General features: G+C 39.5%; 1 protein-coding gene across 1 annotated transcript in view; it reads left to right on the forward strand.

Annotated features, from left to right (window-relative positions):
• angpt4 (angiopoietin 4) overlaps positions 1–24,508 on the forward strand; it is a 70,900-nt gene that overhangs the window by 5,415 nt on the left and 40,977 nt on the right. The window lies entirely within an intron of this gene.

Below are 24,508 nucleotides of genomic sequence, written 5' to 3' on the forward strand. Positions count from 1 at the left end.
AACCAGTGTTTTTAACAAGCCGTGTGTGTCTGTGTGTAAATGTGTTTACCACCCACACTGTTAAACCTCAGAGGAGACATGGGTCAAGTCTAGAACTGAGGTCTGCAGCACTCCGATAGGAGACAGAGGTGTGACCTTTCACCCTCAGGCTTCAGATGTCAGTTTGAAATCGCTCTTTCACTCACTCACATTTGTTATCGTCGTCTCATTTAGGTTTAATTCAATTCAGATAAAAGATAACTACGTCTTCTCTCACTTTCTCTGTCCCTCCTTTTCTCTTTGTTCTTCTTAATGTATTTTATCACCCTTTTTTGTTTTCTGTATTAAGTAGATATTTAACTGAGATTAAAATAAAGATATCTTAGCAAATATTGTAGCATAAAAATATGATTGCATTACAAACAATGTTAACAGGCCATAAACTGCACAGAAGAGCATAAAGAATCCGTTTTTATGATTAGCTATTAATTAGGCTTTTATATGCATTATGTTTGTGATAGAGCTACAGCTAATGATTTATTTTATTATCAGTTAAGCTGCTGGTGAAAATGGCTTTCCAGGGCCTTAAGTGACTTATTCAAATTGATTGTTTTGTCAGATTGATAGTCCAAAACCTAAAAATATTTAGTGCACTATAATGTAAGACAAGTAAACTCTCACATCTGTGAAGCTGGAACCAGAGAATGTTGGATTTTTTTGATTAAAAAATTAACTAAAAGGATTTACTGATTATCAAATGTTGATTAAATTTAACACTAATCTTTCAGCTCTTATTTCTGGCAAGCCAATGCTTCTTGTATACACAGGCTTCTCTGGACTTAACTTGTCTTTTTTGTGTGGACTGCACAGCAAAAGTTCTGATTTTATAAAAGAGAAGCAGAATTGCACAAAGCAAAGTTTTTCTGTAGAACCACAGCTGTCTCGTGTCTACAGTCTGGCTTCAGAAAAGTATGTCATTCCCCAACCCCCTAAACTGAGACACAGTAGATTCACTCCATTAGTTCAAATTCTTCTCAATATTTGCGTTTCTCATGCGGTCACTGGTGGCAAATGTTCTCTTTCAGAGCTCAGGAAGTCACAAATCAGATCTTAGAGCCGGTGTCTTTGACTTTGGTCAAACTGCAGGACAGATGATGGTGTAGCTACTAGGTCGTTTTAAATGGTTTTTAGTCTCTTGTTTTTGGAATTTAGAGATGGTGTGGACCGAACAGCTGCAATGTGACAAACCTTAACACCATTTCTAAGTAAAAGATCATCAAGAGCATCAGACAGATGTGCTGTTTTTAGCCATGCTAGTGTTTAGCATGCTAATATACTCACAAGGACAGTGCTAACATGCTCATACTAAACTGGTCATGTTCACCATCTTAGTTTAGCCCATGGCTTTGAAGCCAATTTGATGTAGTGGCCGCGCTGTTGAATTACAACCTCTGGGTCCTTCACGTGATGCCATTTGGCCCCTAAAAAAACTTTTCCCATAGACTTACATAGTAAAAGAGATGTCTGTAAATCAGTTGATGCATTTCGTTAAGTCTAGAAGAGCCACACAATTAAATCATTTTATCCTCATTCAAGTTAGCAGGGGGCTAAACCAGAAGTTAGCCGGCAAAAGTCTCTAGTGCACCTGCTCTTTAGGTCCAGTAATGTGGAAGTGGATTGAAAGATCCGCTGCACACAGAAATTTAACGTTTTTGGCGTCATGAGCCACTGAGCAGCTCTCATTAGAGTAAACAGGGCCCATCCTTCAACACTGTATCCAGTTCTTTTTGTACATCAATGGTTCAGACATGCTATCATTTGCTAATTAGCACTAAAGAGTAAACACAGTGCAGCTGAGGCTGAGGGGAATGTCGTTAGTTTTGCAGGTATTTGGTTGTGAACCAACATGTTGGACAAATTAAAAGTTTGACCTGATTGTGCTAGAGCAAAATTTTAGGGTTTACCAAAGTTATTATAAATTCATTTCAAAGGGGACATAAATGTTTGTACCAATTTTTATGGTAATCAATCCGATGGTTGTCTCGAAGCCACACATCAACCTCATGATGGTGTTTGAGGAAAGGTTAAAGAATCTATGAAGTCTTTAGGATTCATCTCCTGGAGAACATGAATAATGAAAATAATTTTGTTAAAATGTGCATAGTTTATGGGCGCCAAGCCTACCAGCTCACCCGGTAGAGCAGGCGCCCCATATACAAAGGCTGTGTCTTGGGTTTGATTCCAACCCATGGCCCTTTGCTCATGACATCCCCCCTCTCTCCCCCCTTCACGCTCACCATGGCCTATCAAATAAAGGCGAAATAGCCATAAGAGTAATGAAAAATTGATTCATTACCATCCAGGATTTTGTGAAATTAAGCCTGAAAAAAACACCCACTGCAATTTCAACTTATTTTGAACATAACTTGAATGTGTCATTAGTACATTGAGTTTTAAGCTGTTTCAGTTGTGTTAAAGTTCATGACATCTTCTTTAGCTATAATGTCAACATAAATTGATACACAATCTGCTTTCTGTGTCAGTAAGCCAGTTCAAAGTTAAAAGTTTCAGTCCTTCTCTGGTTTTTGAGAGAATTGGTCTGTAAACAGCAGTAAGTGATGTAGTTAACAGGGGGCTTGTTTAGTTTTCTGCCAAATGACTGACTTCAAATGGACCTGTGACTCTGAGAGAGAGACAGGAAAGCCACTGCGGTCAGATCACAGCCGCGCTATCAACTGCTGCTGCTGCGATACAATGCTTTGATGTGCTTAAAGGTTATTTTGACGATAACCTGCAGAGAGACAAAGAGAGAGAAAGACAACTTAGAACAATCTGATGCGATAAGAAGAACAAAAGTGGATTTTAAAGATGACACAGGATGCATATTTTAATTTAAGATACACCGCAGTAGCTTGAGGTTTGTCCTGAAGTCTAAAATAATTTATTTATGTAGAAAAAAACTCACAGTTTGATCTCAAATGTAGTTGACTGCAGGGTATTTTATAATTTATGGTATTTATTATATTGATGATATATTGTCATAAATGTAAAAGATTCCATATGTGCCTTATTATGTATTGCAAGCATGTTTACGATTATGATTTGACCACAGCAGGCAAAATGTTTTACAAACTTACAGCAATATATCAGCGCACATCTCAGCAGAGTGAAAAGAAATACTTAACACATGTATGTTGCATGTTGAAAAGTTTAACAGAAGCTTTTCACATGAGGGAATGATTAAGATAACATTTTAATAAATAAAATGGGATTCAGTATGCCAATCATTTTCAAATGTTTTAGCCCACATCCAAGCCTCGAAAATGTTACACAGTAATGACAAAGAATATGCTCATAACAATGACTTTACAGCTCTACGAATCACTACTTTTTATATTTATTATAAATCCAAAATTTAATAAAGTTATTGGAAAGGGATCGCTCACAGTAATTGGCTCCAGCTTTGTCCTCCTCATCGGAGGATGTTTGCATGAAGTTGAGCTTTTCTAAACTTTCTCCTGAGGTGCAGCTTTCGAATCTGTGTGTGAACAGCCCATTACAACTTGGTACCAAAGCAGAGCTAGAATGAGAGTAGTTACAGAACTTTTAAACCATGCGTATGAAGGTTTTACACACAAATCTTGGGGTCATCAATATTTTCTTAACTGAATTTGTTTGTACTCTGCGTCAGACAATGTAAACGCACAAATAATGAAGGCCCAGTAACCACACACCTTTAACTGAGTGCATATCATATTAAAACTTGGAATTCATTCAGACAGCACTGTTTAAAACAGTAACTACAAATGCATTGACCAGATAATTTAAATAACTATAAATTGATACCCTTTCATCCTCATCATTTATTGTCATAATTTAAGTTTTCAACTATAAAATCTATGTCCCAGTCCCAGCTTAGAATGATGTATATGAGGATGTCCATATTGAAATGTAAGTTTCTGTAGAGTGAGAACAGCTTATCAGCTGTATCCATCTGCTAAGATATCCACTAGTCTGTGCACAGATACAACTTCACCGTTTTCTCCATGATACACTTCTGGGCAAAGGTATTTCCTTATATAGAGAAAGGGAAGAGTGGCAGTATGCTGATTGCAAATAGCAGGCACGCTTGTGTCCTTTTAGAATGATGCTGATTCACTAACATACTTGTGGTAAGAACAAAATAAGCCAGCGCACATGTGTCATGAATCTGATGGTAATTTTGCGTGGCCACTTAGTCTCAAATAAAGTAAGAACATATCTAGTATGCACATATTAGAGAAAGAGGCCCAATGTGAGTGAAATAATAACAAACTATACTGAAAGTATGTGCAGATACACTCTGACTTAAGTCTGGAGAAACACCTGGTCTGTGCTCCATCATCTTTTACAGCCACACATCAAACAGCTCTGAGCTGACCCCACTGACAGCACTAATAACAGCCTAATGACAGCCATTATCTGCTTCCCTCAGTCTAAACACCGCCGACAATTCAGCTCCCATTCAGCTGCAACTGGTTTTTAGATACATTATGAACTTAAATCTAAAGAGGAAAACGGCAGTAGTTTCAAGACGTGAATAATCAGTGACTTCTAAAAGATAGAATAAAACATCTTCAAAAATCCAAATTATAGGAGCAAACTTGTGGCATTATAGTAGTATAACACTGTAGTGCTGTAGAAAGAACCAGACGAATCTCTTTCAAAACATCAGCTGTATTATTCAACTTCACAGCACGAGAACAGCACCGGTACAACAACACAGTTCCGTCACTTATATCCTTCCCCTGTCTTTTTTGTCCGTCTCTCTCAACTCTCCCCCGGAACCAACTACCTCCTTTTTCTCTTTCTCATTTTCTCTCATAAAACATAAAACATCTAAATGTATCTTATTGCTAAACAGTGGACAAATCTGTCCTACAGTAGATTAAAGACACTGATCCACTTTGTCTTCAACTAAATCCTGCCTCCTTCTCCTCTGAATCTCTTTATAGTGTGTTTAGTAAACAGCAGATCCCAGTGGTGACTAGTTAAAAAGCTGCTATAGTGTTCTTAAGTTGCAGATTTGATTTTAGCTGTTTCCATTCCAGCCAAAGCGTCCTTGAGCAAGGCACAGCAGCATTATCTACTTCCAGGACCGTCACATTCCCTCAAAGTCATTTGACACGAGTCAAAGTTACTCATGATGAGAGTCTTGTGATGTTCACAACATTCACTTCTCCCTGAAGTTAACTGTGTATAGGTTTTTATGTCTGGGATTCTCCCTGAGTTAATTCCCCTGTTGGGAAAAGTTGGAATGACTATTTAGGATTAGAAGCAGTGATGGGAACGTTTGGGAGCGGTTTTACTACACCAGGCAGTTTTTTGGGCTTCATGGGAGTGTGTTTGGGTGTTTTAAACCGCCTCATAAAAAAGGTTTGACTTCTGTGTGCTGGCAGAGGAGCCAATGGTTTATGATCTGATAATGTAAAGGCCAGAGTCTCACAGCCAGGTGCTTTTGTTATACACTGCAGCTTTACTGTCATTTAGAATCTGTAACATTAACCCATAGAAGAACTAAATTTCAAGCCAAAAGTTTATTTGTGTTTTTGTGATTTTTTGGTTTGATGGTTTCATTTTATGAGATTTCATGAGATGGAAATAAGATGAGAAAAGACCCAGGATTGCACAACATAATAACACAAGATCCACAAAATGATGAGGAAGCTATAAAAGTCAAAATTGAAAACACAAAAGCAGAGCTAATGCAGGAAATAGGATCACAGGGGAAGTGTCTGTGGTCATGAGTGGGAGAGTGTGTGTTTTTATTTGTGTGTCTGTGGGTGCCCTATATTTTCGTGTGAATGTGACTAAGGCAAACGTCATTTAGATAAACGTACACATTAGCCTGCTGACTGAAGTAGACATCCATACATGGTTATGTGGTTATCACTGCCAAATCTAATCTAATCTTATCTAAGAAACAAGTTCCTTAAAAACTATTTTTCACAGCAGAAATTAATTTGACAGTGTTATGTTTTGTTTCTGTCTTAAAGGGTAACTTAGATATTTTTCAAACTGGACCCTGTTTCCCATGCTTGTGTCGAAGTGACTGATGGAGACAACAGTTTTTTGAAAATGGTCCAGTATTGAGTGAGAGTGCTGTGGCCAGTAGTGGCGAAACACGCAGCAATGCAACCATTCCAAGCGTTCATGCACCGTCAGTGTCTGTGCCCTTGTTTGTTTTTGCCACTGACAGGCTCAGATTGTTATTCTCAGTGACTGACAACATTATGGAAAGGATCCTTACAGAGACAGACCTTTTTGGTAAAGAGTGAGATTCTTTTTATTTGACCCAAAACAGTCCTGAAATCACCATCACTAAACCCACCTGACACAATCTCAATAAAAGGTGATTTTATTATCTTTTATTATTTTATTTTAACCAAACCAGAGATGGTGATTGTTGGGACAGCAGGAAGACAAACTAACAAGGACGAGTTTTGTGAATTTTATTTTGTATTCTGATTGGTAGCGTTGTGTCCTCCAAAGCATTTTTTTTCCTGTCACAGAGCTTAACATTAACACTTGCCCTCTGTTATAAACTCTGTCTTCAGGCAAGTGGAATGCGTTGAGTGAAAAATAAATGTGATGTCCACTGTAATATTATCCAAAAATTAACTGCTCACTGTCACTTGTTACGCTGAGCTGCATACTCAAACGTTGAACTGAGCTGGTGAGAAAACTCTGACGTACTGGACACTAGGGCTGCAACGATTAGTTGACTAATCGATGACTAATCGACTATTAAAATAATCGGTGACTATTTTAGTAGTCGACTAATCGGTTTGAGTCATTTTTCATAGAGAAGTACTATAATAGTACCTCAAAATACTCTTATTGCAGCTTCTTACGGTCAGATATTGGCAGCTTTACACACTCTCCCATGACGGTGAACTAAAACCCTTTGACATGAGTACGAAACAAGACATTAGATGACATAATTTTGGGGTTTGGGAGGGACAGACCGACATTTTTCAACATTTTGACACATTTTTCAATAAAATGATTAGTCGACTAATTGAAGAAATAATCGACAGATTAGTCGACAATGAAAATAATCGTTAGTTGCAGCCCTACTGGACACTATAGACCTCTGGCTTTGACAATGTTACATACAACACAACTTTATTAACGTTAAATATCTCTGTAACACTGCATGCGAGAGAGAGATTTACTATTAAATATTACATAACATTATATAGTATTAGCCATCGTGCAGCTCCAACAAGGGCTCCCATGTGATTGTTTCCCTTTTAAAAGCTGTATAATCAAGCCTTATCTGCAGCGTCTTTTTGGAGACTTAGTGAAATAAATGCAATACTGAATGTGTTCTGTGATTATTTATCAGTTTTCTAATAAAAAATGATAGTTGAAAAATGTTTAACTTTGGCTAAAATGCTTCACTTGTCTAGGTTATCAGCCATTCCAATCACAGTGGAGAAGGGTTGAGACAAATATTACACAGACCAACTGTCACAGAGGAATCCTAACCCTGGGAAAAGAAACGAATTGGTGGACACACAGCCTTGTTAAAGTAACACCAGCCACTCCACCAACTGACCAGAAGTTTAAAGCCTTTTTAATGACCTCACTTTTAAGCCAAACCTTGGCTGATTTTGTTTTTCCTATCAGTCACTGACAGTGGTATTTATATGTTGACCTCTGAATCATTCAGCCACAAATTTGTAAAACCGATACCAAGTTTACTCAGTGAAAGTTCAGAAATGTATTTATACACAACCTTTAAAAAATAAGGTGGTGCATCTCATGGGGCTTTTCTCCAAATGTAAAATAAGGACAAACAAACAAACTGTAATGTGTCTCAGTAAGGTGTTGCTCCACCAGAAACCTCTGTAACAGCTTCACTGCTTCTTGTCATACATTTGGCAAGAATCTGAAGTCTGCTGGAGGACGGATTACCAGTTTTAGTTTCCAGTTCCCTCATTTCATCCACTTTTGATATATGACGTAGGCGTGAGCCTCTCCAGTCGCCTGTCTGTCAGCTATTGTACATTGGTGCTAAATTTACGCTCTTGTGTCTATTCTGCAAGTGTTGGTGGCGCCATTTGTGGTTGGCGTTGGACAGTGGTGACGCCTGGCTGCGAGCCACTCATCAGGATGAGGAAATTATTTCACCAGTCTGTAAACTCTCCTGCTGCCAACTTCTGCTTTTGCCTCCTGTCGTAATCAGACAACACTTGGTATGAGCTAGTTGTTTTGTAGTGTAACTCAGTGCTGACTCTTCTGACTCACCAACACAATGACAGGTTGTGTGTAAATAACATGATCTAAAGAACTGAGATAGAAAATCAGACGTGCATCCATTTCAGTAAGTGGTCACTGCACTACAGACCATGTACTCTGTATATGAGTCTCTCTGGCTGCCACTGTGTACGTCTCTTGTCTTGTTATCAGGCAGCAGGATTATAATCTCTATGCAGCTGCTCTGTGACCACATGTGGCTCATTTTCAGGCCTGGTTACTGAATGATTTAACTGCCCTGTAAAGAGGAAGAGCATAAAAAAGAGAAACACACCAGTTTACGGGAGTTTCTTTTTAGTGGGAGCCAGGTCAGCCTGCTGCAGCTGATTACTGGACTGTTATCAACACTGTGAATCTGAGTGAAACTCACTTCAAACAAGCTGACAGAGAGGCACAAAGACAGAGAGTCTGCAATACACATAATGTTTAAGTAGAAAGAGTCACTTCTTTGCGTGTTAAGCAAATTCTTTTTCTTTTGTAAGATTATTATTTGGCATTTTTGCCTTTATTTGAGAGTTGACAGTTAAAAGACGGATTGATTGCATCAGTCTTGATTAGATGAAACTTGACAAAAAAGGAAGACAAAGTAAGTGAAAGGAGTCGAAAATAAAAAGGTAAAAGGATACAGAAAAGAGGGAGTATGTGACACAGAGACAGAGGAGGATGAAACAGAGAGGAAGTCATAGTTCAACACTTCCAGACAAGTCGCCTGTTAACTCATAAATCACTACAGTGGCGTAAAGCAAGCAAAACGGAGAGGAACAAAGAGGGTGAAAGAGATAAAGTTAGCTTAGATAAATGGAGGGGAGGATGAGAGGGGAGGTGAGTGGAAATATAAGACAGAAACAAAGAGAGAGGGAGGAAAGAGACAAAACTATACAGTGGCAAATATGCAGATGTCTTTAATCGTTCAGAAAGATGCAGAAGTTACTAAAGTGGCATTTTAGATTTATAAGTAGATATAAAGAAAACAATTAATGTGTTTACTGATTAGCCTCAAATGAGAATAATAAAAAATCTTATTTAGAGTTTTAACATTTCAATAGTCTAACTGCTGACTTTGTGTGTTGGCTGTCTTCTGTGTCACCTGAAATATGAGAGCTACTTCAATAACTTGCATTATGAACAGGCACATTAACTGTGGAGATGTGCTGCTCAGTATTTTAACAATGAGCAAACGCTGTTGAATTAAACTTTATTTCCTGAATTAGCTTTTGTTTTAAATATATTGTCTTAGTTTTATATGTATATAATGTCCCAGGGTGTTCACGTTAAACATGTTGCCTAACCAATTATTTGGACAGCGCATGGTTATTACAGGATTTGCGCCTTTGGGTCGGGCCCCAGATCGCGTGTCAAAAGTCTGGGTTTTGGGAACCATTTAGTCATATTTGGTAGTGGCGGGGGTTGTATGGTGTTGTACATCACGGTTCCAGTTTGGGACTCAGAATGGTGTAAAAACTAAAACACATACACTTAAAGTAAAAACAAAAGCATAAAAAATGATTTGCAACAATGAATTTTAAATTCCCAGTCATGCTTGCGAAGCTAGAAAGCTCAGCCAATTGGACTTAGTTAGACGTACATGCTCTCTGATTCCTCCTCGTCAGTTGATGTGAAATTGACTCAAGAACTCAACGAACAGTTTTTGTGATTGCAATGTTTAAACTGAATCCCTCTCAATCATCACGAATGACCCACTCTCAGTGTGTGGCATTGTATTTCTCTGCAGAGCCTCTACCCTCTGTCTGTATTTTCTTATTTTCTGTGTTGGGCACGTTTATGGGTGTGTCACCCCACAGCGCTCAGGTGAGATTGGGACCTCTTTAAAATGTAGCGACCAAGTGCCAGACTGTAAACAGCAGGTATCCAAGAGACACCACAATAAGAGAATGTAAATTTAGTATGAGTCAACCTGGGGTTGGCTTTTACTTTCACTTTCACTTTCACCAGCGAGCAAGTTTACATTTACCTTTAACAACATTTTCCCAGTTTGTTGTGGATGAACTTGACTGGTCTGCACAGAGTCTGACCTCATACCCACCCAGCCCGAGCCGGACCTGATCACCCAACATCACTCTCAAACTCACTGATCTTGTCACTGAATGTGAAAAAGTTCCTGCAGCAGGTTCAACATCTGGTGGAAAGACTGACACCAGATGGCTGTTAGAGCAACAAATTCATGAATGTCTGGGATTCTGTCTCTCAGTTTGTCAGACAGGCAGTGATAGCAGCACTTTATTGTAGGACATCACATCGACCACAGGCTCTTCATCTGTCTCTGCACCAACACACACACACACACACACACACACACACACACACACACACACACACACACACACACACAGACAGTCTTTTCCTCTCTCTCTCAAACGCTCAGTCTCACCCCTTTTAACAGTGAGCTCTGTGTGTTGAACATGGTGAGTTCATGAACAAATCCATACCATAATTTCTGATAATTTCCCTGCAGCTGCTTTTCATCTCACTGATTTTTCCGAAATCATTGAGACTTTTTAATAGCACTTAAGTAAACCCAGATACCGTTACATAAACACACACCCACACACACACTTTTCTTTCAATCAGTTGATCTGTTCCACATTGAGATACCATGATTAGATGTATACGGTATAAAACAAAGTAAACACTCTGTTTTACTGTGTATTGTGAGTCAGAACAATGTATGTACACATAACACACACAGACAAGGCTCTGCTGACTAATTGATGTGTTATTAATGAGACACTTGTTGAGAAACAAACACACACACACACACACACACACACACACACACACAGCCACAGCATCCCTCTCTTCTCAGCTGTTCTGCTTCCCTCTGGATTTCCATATTTACCAAGTTCATTTGTCAGTTAGCTTTTCCCAGAGAAACACTGCTGTCAGCAGAACAGCTGGAACAGAAACAAACCCACAGTCAGCAACTTTCCCATTACTGCCCTGAGAGTGTGTGTATGTGTCTATTTCCTGAGAAATGAAAGGACAGCATGCTTGTGCATAAATTATCAGATGGATCAGCTGTTAATCGAGCGTGTAATCTGCCCTATGGGTGTGTGTGAGAGAGTTAGTTAGTAATTAGTTCGTAAAGTGAAGAGAAATAGAGACACTGAGCCAGTGTCAAGTTACAGTTGTGTCTGTCCCTGTGTCATACTCTGTGTGCATCAGTACTGTGCATTTTCATAGTACTGTTCTATTCTTTATGGTAGAAGTGCAGTTTTAGTTTGCCATTTAGAATTCAGTTCAATTCATGGAGAACAACTTAAGTTGTTATTAAAAGCGCAGCAATAATAAATCCTTTAGTTGAACTTCTCAAAGTACATGTGAAGAATTTATTCAGTCCAAGTCTCAGACATCGACCTGACTTTGTTCATGCCTCTGCACTGGTGATAGCCGTTGCCCATGCTCAACCCAGTGCTTTTGGGTTGTCCATCCGTTTGTCCCAGTCTCATGAATGCGATATCTCAAATGAATTTTTCCACATTTTGCATAAACATCCACTTGGACTCAACTTGAACTGATTAGAAGTTGGTGGTCAAAGGTCAAGGTCACTGTGACCTGACAAAAAGATTTTGGCCGTAACTCAAGAATTCTTAAGTTGTCTGTGACAAAATATCACAGAAATGTTTAATAGGATAAAATAATGAAGTGATGACATTTTACATCCAAAAGTTTAAAGGCCAACTTCTCTGTGACATCATGATGGTCTGCAAAATCTCTTCTGTTACAACTACATATCAGTCCGGACAGACATGGATATGAACTGCAACTTGACTGGTTTGGGGCAGCATACAAACGTCAAGAAGTAATTTTAGTTTTTTGATAACTGTTGTTATGTAGTACTTTCTGTTGCTGCCACTATACAAGTTAGACCCAGTGCTGGACCGTCCATCTGTCTCCCAGCAGAGTGCCCCTCTGAGAGTGTGGTGCTCTGAATAAACTAACAGTAAATATATTCCAACTGCACACAGAATTTGCCAGAGTGTGCTCTGGCACTCGGATTGACTAATAATGAACGCAGTTGATGTATTTGTGTGTGTACAGTATGTGTGAAAAAGACAGACAGAGAATGTGACGGAGAATGTTGATATTGTGGCGGGCCACCACAAATAAATTAATGTGTGGGAAAGTCTGTATGATGCAGTATATAGCTGATGTATTGCTGAGTCATTTCCCATCTTTATACTCTCTCTCATTTAATGCCCTCACTCAGTGGTACTGTGGCTCAACCACTGTCCCAAAGAAGCCTAGTTATAGCTGCAGGCAGAATCGTGATCATTTAACACTAACCACTAACCAACCTGGAACCAGGGTCTAATGATAGTATAATAAAATGGCTGTAAATATAATTTCTTAAATGACAAAATGTGTGATTAGTGTTCAGTTATGCATTAAGCAAAAAAGTCCACCTTTAGGCTCAAGTTTTGGAATTCTACTCTTGTGTTTCTAAAGGAAATTTTCAAAATCCATCCTTATTTCTATTGTCTAAGACAGTCCAAAAATATTAGTTAACATGGACCACTTAGTGAACATGGATAAATGTCTCACAAATCCAAAAGCAAGCGAGCTAAAACCCAAATTTGTGAAGCCATGAGGTGTAAAATCTGAAGCTGCTCCATAAAAAGTGAACAAGAAAAGATACTTCAGATGACACTGACGGCACCCGGGGGGTGTTCTGAGTACATGGGGCCTTTTTTCATATCAGAACTAAGAGCACTACAAAAGAATAAAGCTCATTTGGGTATAAAAAAGAAAACAAACATTCTCAGTTGGTTCTGGGTCCACCAAATAAGGCTCCCATTCATTGTCTATGGAGCAGCTCCAGACTTTATACCCTATGACAATACAAGTTTTATACTTAATTCTCTGGTTTCTGGCTTTTAGAAAGAGTAGCTGATGTTCACAAATACTGATTAAACTTTCCTGGGCCATGGAGACATGTTGGAATTCGTAATTTAGGTGGTGTTTCCTTTAAAGGACAGATTCACAACTTAATTTAGACCTGTCTGAAAACAGGGCGTACACTGAAAGCTCATTAAGAAAGGATCTTTAAACATTTAGAATCAACAGTAGGAATGATTACAGCAAATGAAACCTGTGTCAGAGTCCACACACCTGACTGTTGTTTTAAGACAGACAGGAACAATTGCGACTCTATCCCTTAATTAAATAACAATGTGCTTTTCAAAGATGCAAAAGCTGCACTTTATGGTTTGTTTTTCCCACACGGTAACTGTTTTAAATGTTTTTGGGATCGCAGTGAGGTCCTCTGAATAATTTGGGCTCAATTCAAGTGAGCTTTAAATTGTTCGCTTTAATTTCAAACTGGATAAAGAATCCCTGTTTTGATGAAATCTCTCTCTGGTGCCAAAACAGGTGGCCAAGTCAAACAAGTATATAATGTCATATAATGAGTACAAGCAGTATGAAGGGTGAAAGTGCTTTTATTTGATGCCCCAGGCCAAATACGTGCTTAAATGAGTGAAAATCAATCTCTGCTTATGGTAGTGTGCAAATAAAGCACTACTAAACACACACACACACACACACACACACACACACACACACACACACACACACACACACAGCCTGTTCTCAAGATGGATACTGATATTTCATCACTGACGTCTTTTGCAGAGTGTTTGTGTTCTTGGAGTAATACAGTACGTGCAGTTTGTGTTTGTAATGATTATTCAGCTTGTCCTCGAGTGCTCAGGCTACTGCCATTAATTCAGTCCACTTAGTGCTACGTGCCGTACAACGATGCCAGCAGCAGCAAGCTCTACTTTTATTTAGCTTTCATTAGGTCCAGTTATGTCAGTAGATAATGATGTAAAAAAAGATCAAACTAGTGTCACTGATTCTCTGGAGGCAGCCTGGGAGACTACAGCAGAGGTGCAGGCTGGTGAATAAAGAGTGAAAGTTACTAAAGGTCGCAAATTAAAGTAGAAGAAGTGAGCTTACCAGACCTCTGTAGCCCGCCGCTCATCTCTGCAGCAGGCCACATCAGCTGCTACCAGCATAACACACCTGAATCCCGAACTGCCGGCGGTTGGGTTGCATTGTGGGTAATGTAGGCACCAGGAAAAAGAATGTGTGGAATAAAAAAGACCAAAACCCTAGTTCAGCTGCAACAATTTTGGTACTAACAATTTTAAAGCAGTGCAAAGCTCAATCTTTGCTCTTTTTAAGTTTTATGTCTGTATGTTGGCCTCAGTCACTCGGCTTATACAAAATGTACACAGTATGAACTCGAGGCCTGACATTAATCACTTAAACAGGGACTCAGTGGGGACATACAGCAGACTAATTCACATGTTATGTGCATAGTTGTGAACATGTGTGGGCGTAGAATAGCATAGAACAGAATAATGAAAGCCAGGTCTCAACAGCTGTGGTATGTACATGTACATGTACCATTCACCCTTGTGTTGCTTGCAGTTTGAATACAGGCTCAGTTATGATGAGTGTACACACACAAATTAAAAATAATACATGCACAGCCAACAACTCACCCATAAACACACAGCCATTTAAAACACACACTCTGTGGGATTGGAAAACCATTATTTTGCCATTACTCAGTTTTCTCAGGAGGTCTTGTGATAAACATTCGCTGCTTCAAAAATGTCATCACCTCTCTGCTCCAAAGTAAATGTTAAGTGGAGTTGACAAAGTGCAGAGGGTGAACGGCAAATAATATCTTTGCACACTTTATCACATGTAAATATAATTTAGTAAGGCAAGACTACAAATAAGATTAGTAGTTTGTTCAGTGGGTTATAGGGAAGTTTGGATCTCTATATGCGTATTAATGTGTATGAAACATTGAAATTTAGGTATTGATTGCAACTGAAGCAGCTAAAACACTTTTGGAGACTATTTACTTTATGTGGTGTAATGCCTCCAGGAACAGGCGTTACATGTGTGACACTATCAGAGTTTAATCAGAGATAAAACACAGTTAAACAGGGCGTGTGTTTATTCCTGTACAAACTCTATACAGACACTCTGGAGTTACCATCCTTTACTTTGATGTGTTCCCCACCCCACGGCATTTAATTATCTCATTTATGTTGTTTTAGTGGAAAGTTTCCCTGCTGTATGGTCCGTGGGCTTCAATGGTCTTTACCCCCATCGGCTGATACAGTACAGGATATTTATATGGTGGTAAATAACACAGGTTTTGGTTTCAAAGGCTCTGAATGATTAATGCCCAGTCTAAACGTATACACCAGAGGCGATTGCTCTGAGACAAGGGAGGCTGAAGTTCCCCTAAAATTTCGTAGAAGAAATTGTCAAATATGCACTATTGAATTTACATTAAAATAAGAATTTACATTGCATTAAACGTGCGCTAGGATGCGTTTCACATCATGACTATGATGTTCAAACGTCAGCTGTTTATCACCAGTTTTCAAACGCGACCTCCCTGTCTTACATTCTCATATCACAACGGTGGACGGGGAGCCTCCAAGCATTCCTATGAGACAGCGCTGAGCAGGTTTTTTTCATGCAACAAAGTGAGACGGTCATTGGATAAATGTGACAAAATCGTCGCATTTCGAGCTCAGTCCCATGCGGATATAGTATATATAATTTCCCCTCGGGGATTAATAAAGTATATAAAATTAAATATTTGCGAGTGGAGTCTTCTGACAGAGTGCCCTCCGGAGTTCCTCCACAGTTCAGGTGTTTAAGCCCATCTGAAAATCTTTGAGGTGTGTGTTGCTGTGGATGGTTGCATGTGGTTGAAAAAGGGCTTCAGTTAAATGTTCCTTTTATAAGTTACTGCCTTGCTACAATATGACAAATTTTATGACGTAAACTTAAAGTGAGCTTCCCCTGTTTGAAAGACCAGCAGCCGCCACTGGTATACACATTTTTTTGTCAGCGGATATTTTCCTCTACATTTGGTCTGTCGTCCAAATGCAGCAGAGTTTTACTGTAGGTGACTAAAACAGAGATTTTTTAAAACACCTACTAAGGTACAGATTTTTGAAAACCTGTTCAGTGTTCACTTGTGTGGACGTGTCAAACTGAGCATTTGGGAAATGACGTAATCTTCTCAATTTGCTGTTGCTGCTTTGTGTAATGACCATAGGCTAGAAATAACAACGATGGCGGACCAGCAGTTTGTTGATGAAGTGAAAATTTTCACAAGTCCAGTGCATCACTCATATGTTGGAGTGAGTTTTGTCACCCTTATATCGAACATGAATAAACAGTGGTAAGTTCTCCCGTATGTGTTTTGAAAAAGGTACGTTTTACTGCCTTTGTGATGAAGGGGTACATCTATAGACAGTTTACGCCGGCAAGTGCTTGGGGTCGATTTGTGTTCTTGTGTGGACAGAGTTATTCTTTTAAAATGGAGGGGGAAAATACCTGTTTTTAGAATCACCTGTACGTGTAGACAGGGCTTAATTGTGTACCGTCAGTTAGTATTAGTTGAACATTCTGTTTCTATAGCAACCCCTCCTGGCACAGCTCCATTGTAACTGACAGTGAGATTCGGCCATGCAACGTATCCTCATACAGCGGTATGCATGTTATCCTAACCTAAACCTGGAGCCCCACGAATGACATTACATCCTTAACATCAAGTTACCTAATTTACGTAAAGTTACAGAGATTAGGTTTGAACAAGTAAAGTTACTGTGGTTAGTTTTAGGAAAAGAAGCATGGTTAGGACGTACCCTAAAATGAGTTAAAGTTCACTCAAAGTTCACACTGATGCTAACACCAGTCTCCTGGGGAAAGTCCTGTGTTTTGTGACCGACCCACCACCCCAACCTACCTCCGACCTGGGCTGCTCAGGAACGCTTCCTTCTTTATTCCTTTCAGCACCTTGGTCACGTGATCGAAGCCTTCCAAAATACAGAATGTGGGTTATGCGTGAATAACTGGCTCATCATTACATTGGATATGTTCAAATTTTGGAGCATTACTTTTCGTAGGAAAATGAAAAACAGTGCATTAGAACAGCCTGAGCCATGTGACCAACCAGTCATCTTTTATTCTCCCATTTTAAATCCATTTAAGCACCCACTATGTGTAGGTACTCGTTTCTTTTTATAAATGTAGCTATTTTGTGTTTGTTGTTTGTAATTTGAGATATTAAATATGTTTTTTGTTTTCTGTTTGTAATTTGAGATATTTAATATGTTTTTTGTTTTCTGTTAATGGTTTACTGCTAATCAGGCTGGTGATTATATGAGCTGTATGAGGATAATGTGGTGCTAATACAACATTGCGGATAACTGTTAATTTAGTGTTGGGCTACTAGTATGTATTTTGCTAATTTTACTTTTACTGTTAGCGTCCTCCAACAACCACATAGGTTGTATGGATATGTACCTGGAGAATATGACCCAGAGGAGAGTTTCCTAAATAAGCTCACATAATGGCAGACGACAGAATAGCTCATATATGAAAGTTAATCGTTGCAGTTTTAAAAGCTCCAGTAACATTATGTATTGGTCGTAGTTGCACCAAAATGACATGGTTAGGTGTAGGCAACAAAGCTCGTTGGATAGGTTTAGAAAAACAATATGGGTTGCCTTAAAGTAAGTGCGCTTGTCACTAAGGTAACATAATGTAACGTCCTTCATGTTACGTCACGAGGCATACTATGTTAGGTTGTTAATAAAAGTCAACATACTCTGGTTTCACATGGGAGACAAACAGCAATCTCCTGGATGAAAGTCCTGTGCTTGTTTGACCCATGAACCTCCCCTCACTCCCACACTATAAGCAGGCTTTTTTTACTCTTTGTATTACTTTGCCCAACTTCTCTTTTGACCCTATAATAACTACTACAGCCACAAGAGGATGCTGCCTGGAAATAAACATAAATGTGGGTCGTATTTTCTAGTTGTAAAAACAACCTGTTTTGTCATATTTTGGAGGAGCAAAGTCTCGACAAACAGTGGCTGGCACAGCTCTCACCCTTGCAAGATAGAACGGGAAGCACCACAAACATAAAATCCAACAACAGATGTTTTTACACACTTCATAGACATACACAGGTTCCTGAAGATCTGTAGAACTTTCAGAGCTGTGCAACTTTTCACCTCTTCCATTGTTTTGCGTGAAACTCGCCTCACTACAGTCTGTGTATATTTGTTTTGTTCCTGACAGCAGGTTGACAGGGTCAGGGTGGACCCCTACTTCATATTGGCAGTCTTGTGTCCCTGAGCTCGTTTCGAACTTCCCAGTTATGAATGAAAGTTGAATACTTTGATTGTAAAGGTTCAACAAGCCAAATCACTTAAGCCCTCTTAAAAAGGAAATTACAGTCAGAGAAGCCAAATATCCTCCTACACAACAACGTCTGGTGGTGTCTGGCCTAAGCTGGCTAAATATAGCAGTGAAGAAGTCATATGTCACCATGCAAAATACTGCAGTGATCACTGGTTTATCAGAAGCTTTCTGGACTGGAGAGATGCAGTTTTAGTAGCTAGAGTGTGCCTCATGAATCTGAAATATTCACATAGCTTGGTTGTTTATGTGCGGGAGGATGTTTTAAGAACACGTTATGACCGTAAAATTAGATTTTTAAGCCAGTAATCTCACAAGGCAGCTGATTGAAATGTTTTTTGTGCAGCATGTTAGAAAGTGTCTCATTTCTTACACTGGGTCAGATGGTGAAATGAGACCATGTCTTTGTGTTAGCTGAAGGCAGAATGCAGTGTACCATACAGACATCAGAGACTGCACATCGTCAGCTCAGGCATGTTTGTTTTTACAGTTTAACATGCTGAGACCTTTACAGCATCACAAATAAGCGCTGTGGCACCCAACCACTGAGCAGGACGCAGGACTCACACTGAGTGAAGAATTTCCACGATCACACAGCTGATTGACACTTACGCAACTGTTAAAATATAACAAGCAGAACATTCTTGAGATTTTTGTCACATTTAGTTCAGCTGTCATCTAACATCAGTCCCCCCTCCCCTTAAAAATGTGTTTTTCTTCTGTTTGTGTCCCCTAAACTGTCTGACCTCGATTACACTGACTTGTATCTGAGCAAAGTTTGTCACTGGAGAGGTGTTTTTACATTCCTCTACTGAAGGGGGCAATGTCTGTTTATTTCCTAAAGTCTGAGATCCAAATGTACACCGGGCAGCTACATTAGGTATGCCACTAATACAAAAGCCAAATCGCTGTCCTATATGGGAAACACATATGAACGGGGGGAACAGAATTTGACACAACACCAGCATTAGCAGCGAGGATTAAAGATTGCAAAGATTGCATTCATTGTTTAAGAGGTTGTTACTGGGAGCTGAATCATTCACAGATGTCTCTTCTTCTCCGAAACAAACAGCGGGTGATTTAAACTGGTAAAAACACTGAATAAAGCAGTTTTAGGTTACATATCAGTTTTTCTCCTACGCTGCACCTTCTAATCTGTGATCACCTTGTTTTCTGATAACTTAAAATCCAGATGTTGGGGAGGTTTTGACCAGGGCTGAATTATCTGCAGAGGTAGCCAAATTATCCGCAGAGGTCCTTTCATCTCTAAAACAAATGGACTAGGTGATTTAAACCGGTAAAAAATCTAAATAAAGCAAAACACAACAACACTGCTCATCACGGAGAGGCTTCTAACATGGCGGTGCAACATGATTATCTCCATAAAAGAAGACCCGCTCCCTGTCTCGATTTTAAACGGCTCATTCTAGGTACTGAAAACACAGTTCTTATTTTCAGGTGATTATACACAAAGAAAAACCTACTTATGATATTTAGATTCAATTTCTGCCAATATTTCCCCCTATATCTGACACACTGGACCTTTAAGGTCAGTGAAAGCTTTCTGTAAACACAATACAGATTTACCTGATGATCAGACTCACCTGAGTCGGTTTTAATCAAGCAGAATAATTTGGTTATATTTGGGTTGATGTTCTGTTATTGTGAACATTCATGATTTGACTTCACATCCTTAACTCATGAATTGCACAGTCATCATGATCGTGTTTTGGGACTGAACAGATCTTGTTCTTGTTTATTAGCAAATGTTTTAAATATTAGTCAAAACTTGGTGGGAAAAACTTGATAGTGTATTTGTAGAGCTTTTTAGATAAAGTCTGTTTCTTGACTAAAGCTACTTTCGCCTGAACATGTTTTACTTTATTGTTAAAGGAGCATTTATTACTATGAGATGTGCAGTTCACAGTAGATGCCAAGTTTCTAATCAGTTTTAACAGGTACTTTGAAGAGCAGCTGTGAAGGTTTCACTATTTTCAAGATAAGTCATGTCACTCAGTTTTGGTTGAGGTGGCATTACTTCTTACTTCTGAGTATTTTCAGTACTTGAGTGCTCTCGTACTCTGCTGTTGGCCCTTCGGTGTTTGTTTATGTGGGCCTGAGAGAGGAATCTCTCCTTTTGGCCTGTGCTGCTCTTTCCCTCTGTGCAGCCGGGTCAAAGCACTCAGGCACAGTTTGGGGGAAGCCAGCACCATCTGAATTGCAAAGAAAACATAAAATCCACTTCAGGCTCAGTTCGAACTTTATGATAACACGTAATTAATCGGCTGGAATCTGCTGGCGCAATCAGATGTAGCCTTAACCCTGCACCTCCGTGTAATTACAAGTTAAGGACAGAGAATATGAAGTGTGTTTTGGGGGGAAATTGTTTTACTCAGAGTTTCTCCACATGAACAAACAACGGAGAGGAAGTGTTTACAGCACGTCTGGGCAGAAATTATTGACGTGTTTTGCATACTGCAGGATGCTGAGTTTGTTGATTTGCTTATGGCAGTGTCTGTAATGAAAGTGTTTCTCTTGAGGGGAAACAAACGCTGTGGAGGGGTTTGGTGTCTGTGTCTCACTTTGAGAGTGTCTCAAGGGAGGTCATGTCTGGACATTAGTGTCAGTATCAAGTGGATGTTCCGCCTCTGTGTTAAAGGGTCAGTTCATCCAAATCACAAAAATACATATTTCCCCTCCTACTCCATGATGGTATCTAGTCATAGACAGATTACAGGTATTACAAACGGCAACAGTATGTCCAGGCCCTGAGGTCAAAGGACTGGTTTTAAGTGGGTAGACATGCTATGTGTAAAAGGACACGTTATACTGAAAAAGTAATAAAAATAACATTTTTCCACCTTCTTACTTTCATTATTGTGGCCATTCTAACTGTGGGTCATGCTCACTTTGCACTCACCACACCACTGTCAGCATCTGTCTGAAAGTAAGCACAGAGATTAGTCCTCTGGTTTAGCTATTATTTCTAACCGCAAAATGTATGCAGAAACATAATCCGGGTTGTTTAACATAATTTACAGACCTCACACTTTTCACTAGGACTACTTTTTGGTAGTCTGTCAAGACACTAGGGCTGTACTCGACTTAGATTTTTCCAGGATAAATCAGATTTGGCTGTTCAATGTCAATATTTGACCTAATCATTCCTCTTTGTACATATAGAGTTTGAGAGTTTGAACGGGGTTTGGCAGGACATTCAGTGTGACAGTGATGTTCACATAATACAGTAAACAAGCCAAGTTAGCCCTCAGAACTAATGCAGGCTAACTACACTAAATGTGCAACCACATGTCTTGGCGTCCCCAGATATCAAACAAAAGCAACAAACTGTATCATATTAAGTTGCTGTGAGCTGTAAATTCACCACCTCTAAGCAGAAAGCAGAAGATAGCATTATGTCGGAGCCTGACCAGGCAGAGCCTCTTCCTCCTGGGAGCTGCCTCCGTCTCACTCAGACTTAGGGTCTGGGTCCGCAGCTGCCTATACTGAACGTGAAAGCAAGAAGCACTCGCTCTGCAGCTAAATCTAGGGAAGGAAACATCCCCAGGACTACACTGCGTACTGACTTACTAAAAAAAAACAACAATTGCTTGACTTGAAGAATCTCGGTTGACTGAGTGGTCTTCAACTGATAATTCAAATATTGGACTTTCAGGGGGTAGCTCTACAAAAAATATAATACATTTCCTTCAAAATCTTGCTGTGAGGCATCATCATATTGAAAAAAGAATAGAACAGTTCGTAAAAGCTCCTCCTCCTACAAATGTAAGCAAGAGCTAACACTGAGTCCATCTGAAATCAGATGTTAGTATGCGTAGTACATATTTTACACAATATAACAATTTAAGTGTCAGCCTGAAATAAACTGTTTGTAGTTTTGTGAAAAACAGTGTTTGGAGATGTCAGGAAGTGCTCCTTTCCTTGGGAATTTAGGAGGCTAGCTATTGTGGTTTGTCAGAAATCTGTGGCTGTGTTGTGTAGCAGACTGGTGTTTTACTGTGAGTAATTGTGACCGGCTGCCTGTGGTAAAACATCAACATTAACTTACAACATATGGTTGAAAATGAATTGATTTAATTGGCTGTATTAAATCACTAAGTATAAGGCACCAAAACCAATAAAATGTAAATCTCTCCCCTTTTTTTCTGATCTTTTTCTCAAAGGAGAACAGAATTTCAGATGGACTTCAGTTATTTGATAACACAATTCAGTAAGCTGCACAATGATGTTCTCCACATGCCAGTCTATTATTCTTTATATGAAGTGATGAGTTCAGGTTTCTCTGGATGAAGCTCTGCTCACTGCTGTCCAGGAACTTTTTGAAGTCATGATGAAATTTGGATATTTGTATTGACTGTCTCCTGTAGACAGAGAAATGTAACGGAGATGAAAGCTTTATTTTGGTAAACTGAGTCTCTGGTGTGTCCACTGCAGTTCACCGTTATGCTGTCAGGTGTGTTTTCCGAACACTATGCAGACCTGCCAACCTGTACGCATTTTGCGTACCAGGCACGCATTTTGACATCAAAGTACGCTGGTACAATTTGATGCTCTAAAAGTACACCTATCACTCGATCGTGCATTTCGCCGGTTTCAGTGTATTTGTCTATGCAAGATGTTACTCAAGTTGATACCCGGTGAATATAGGCACGTAGGCGGAACGAAAAGATTTCGGCCAATCAGATTGCTGCATATTGCCCCCCCGCCCTCCCCCCACCCTCCCATCCACGGCTGACTAAGAAAGATGCGCTTGATTCAGTTCCATCCAGTTAGAGACAGTACACTGTCGCCCTCGCCGTCAAGATAGATGAACCCTCTTCGCCCACACCTCTGGGTAGTCCTCAGTGATGACTCTATCAATTCAAACAACGCTGACAGGTAAAATGACGTAAGAAATGCAAAAATTGAGAGCTTCGAGAGCTTGTGTCTGTAAACAGTTAACTTTAGCTTGTGTCTATTAGAGCTAGCTTCTATCTTAGCAGTTAGCTTCTGTCTGTAAATAGTTAACTACAGTCTCATAGCAGTTAGCTTCTGTCTGTTAGCAGTTAGCTCTTATTAGCTCCTCACTGTCAGCTCAGACTGGAGTTACCGTGTGTTTCGTCCGGTAGATGGTAGCACCTTCTCACGCCCGTTTAAGAAATCTCACTCCACCGCCGAGTCATTTTTTATTTATTTTTTTATGCTCTCTAGTGTGTTCACTTGTGTGTGTGTGTGTGTGTGTGTGTGTGTGCGGGCACGTGTGTGTGCGCGCCCAACAGGGCCAAACTCCACCGTGCAGGGGAGGATTGTAACGCGCGACCATGTAGAGACAGAAATGACACGCGGTCTGTAAATAAGATAAATAACATAAGGCTTTTTAGTTTGTTTAATAAAAGGACAAGGTATAGACCTGTTCTATAGGAAAGGTTACCTTAAGTGACTTCTTTGTGATCTGACACTATATAGAAAATAAAATTAAATAAAATTAACTTGACCTTCAAGGGGGCGGGGTGCCCCCCTAATGAAATGGTAGGGCAAACACTGAAGTAAATAGTGTCAAAGTCGCCTGTTGTCGATACATTGCTGGTGAGAATTGTACCAAGGTAAGCAAATTGCAGACAAATTTACATTCAACTGTGTAATGAAACCATGTGCCCTGCCTGAATAACTATAACACACTTATGATAAAAAGACTTTTTGTTTGATGAGTCTGCTGAATTTCTATAAGAAAAAAACAAGGCAATAAGAAGAGAGTAGTTCTAATAGGTGTCGTACTACACAAGAACATGATGAGGAATGCTAATGTAATGCACTTGTCTATGATCTATTATCTATTTCTGTATGAAATTGCATGAAAATAGGATTTCGCCATGTGATGTTTCAAAATTTTCTCGGGGGAGAACCCCCCGAATCCCACTTGAAATCTTTCTTTTTGTCACAACAGGACATA

Source organism: Epinephelus fuscoguttatus, linkage group LG1 (assembly GCF_011397635.1).
Source record: "Epinephelus fuscoguttatus linkage group LG1, E.fuscoguttatus.final_Chr_v1".
In the NCBI taxonomy this organism is placed as follows: domain Eukaryota; kingdom Metazoa; phylum Chordata; class Actinopteri; order Perciformes; family Serranidae; genus Epinephelus; species Epinephelus fuscoguttatus.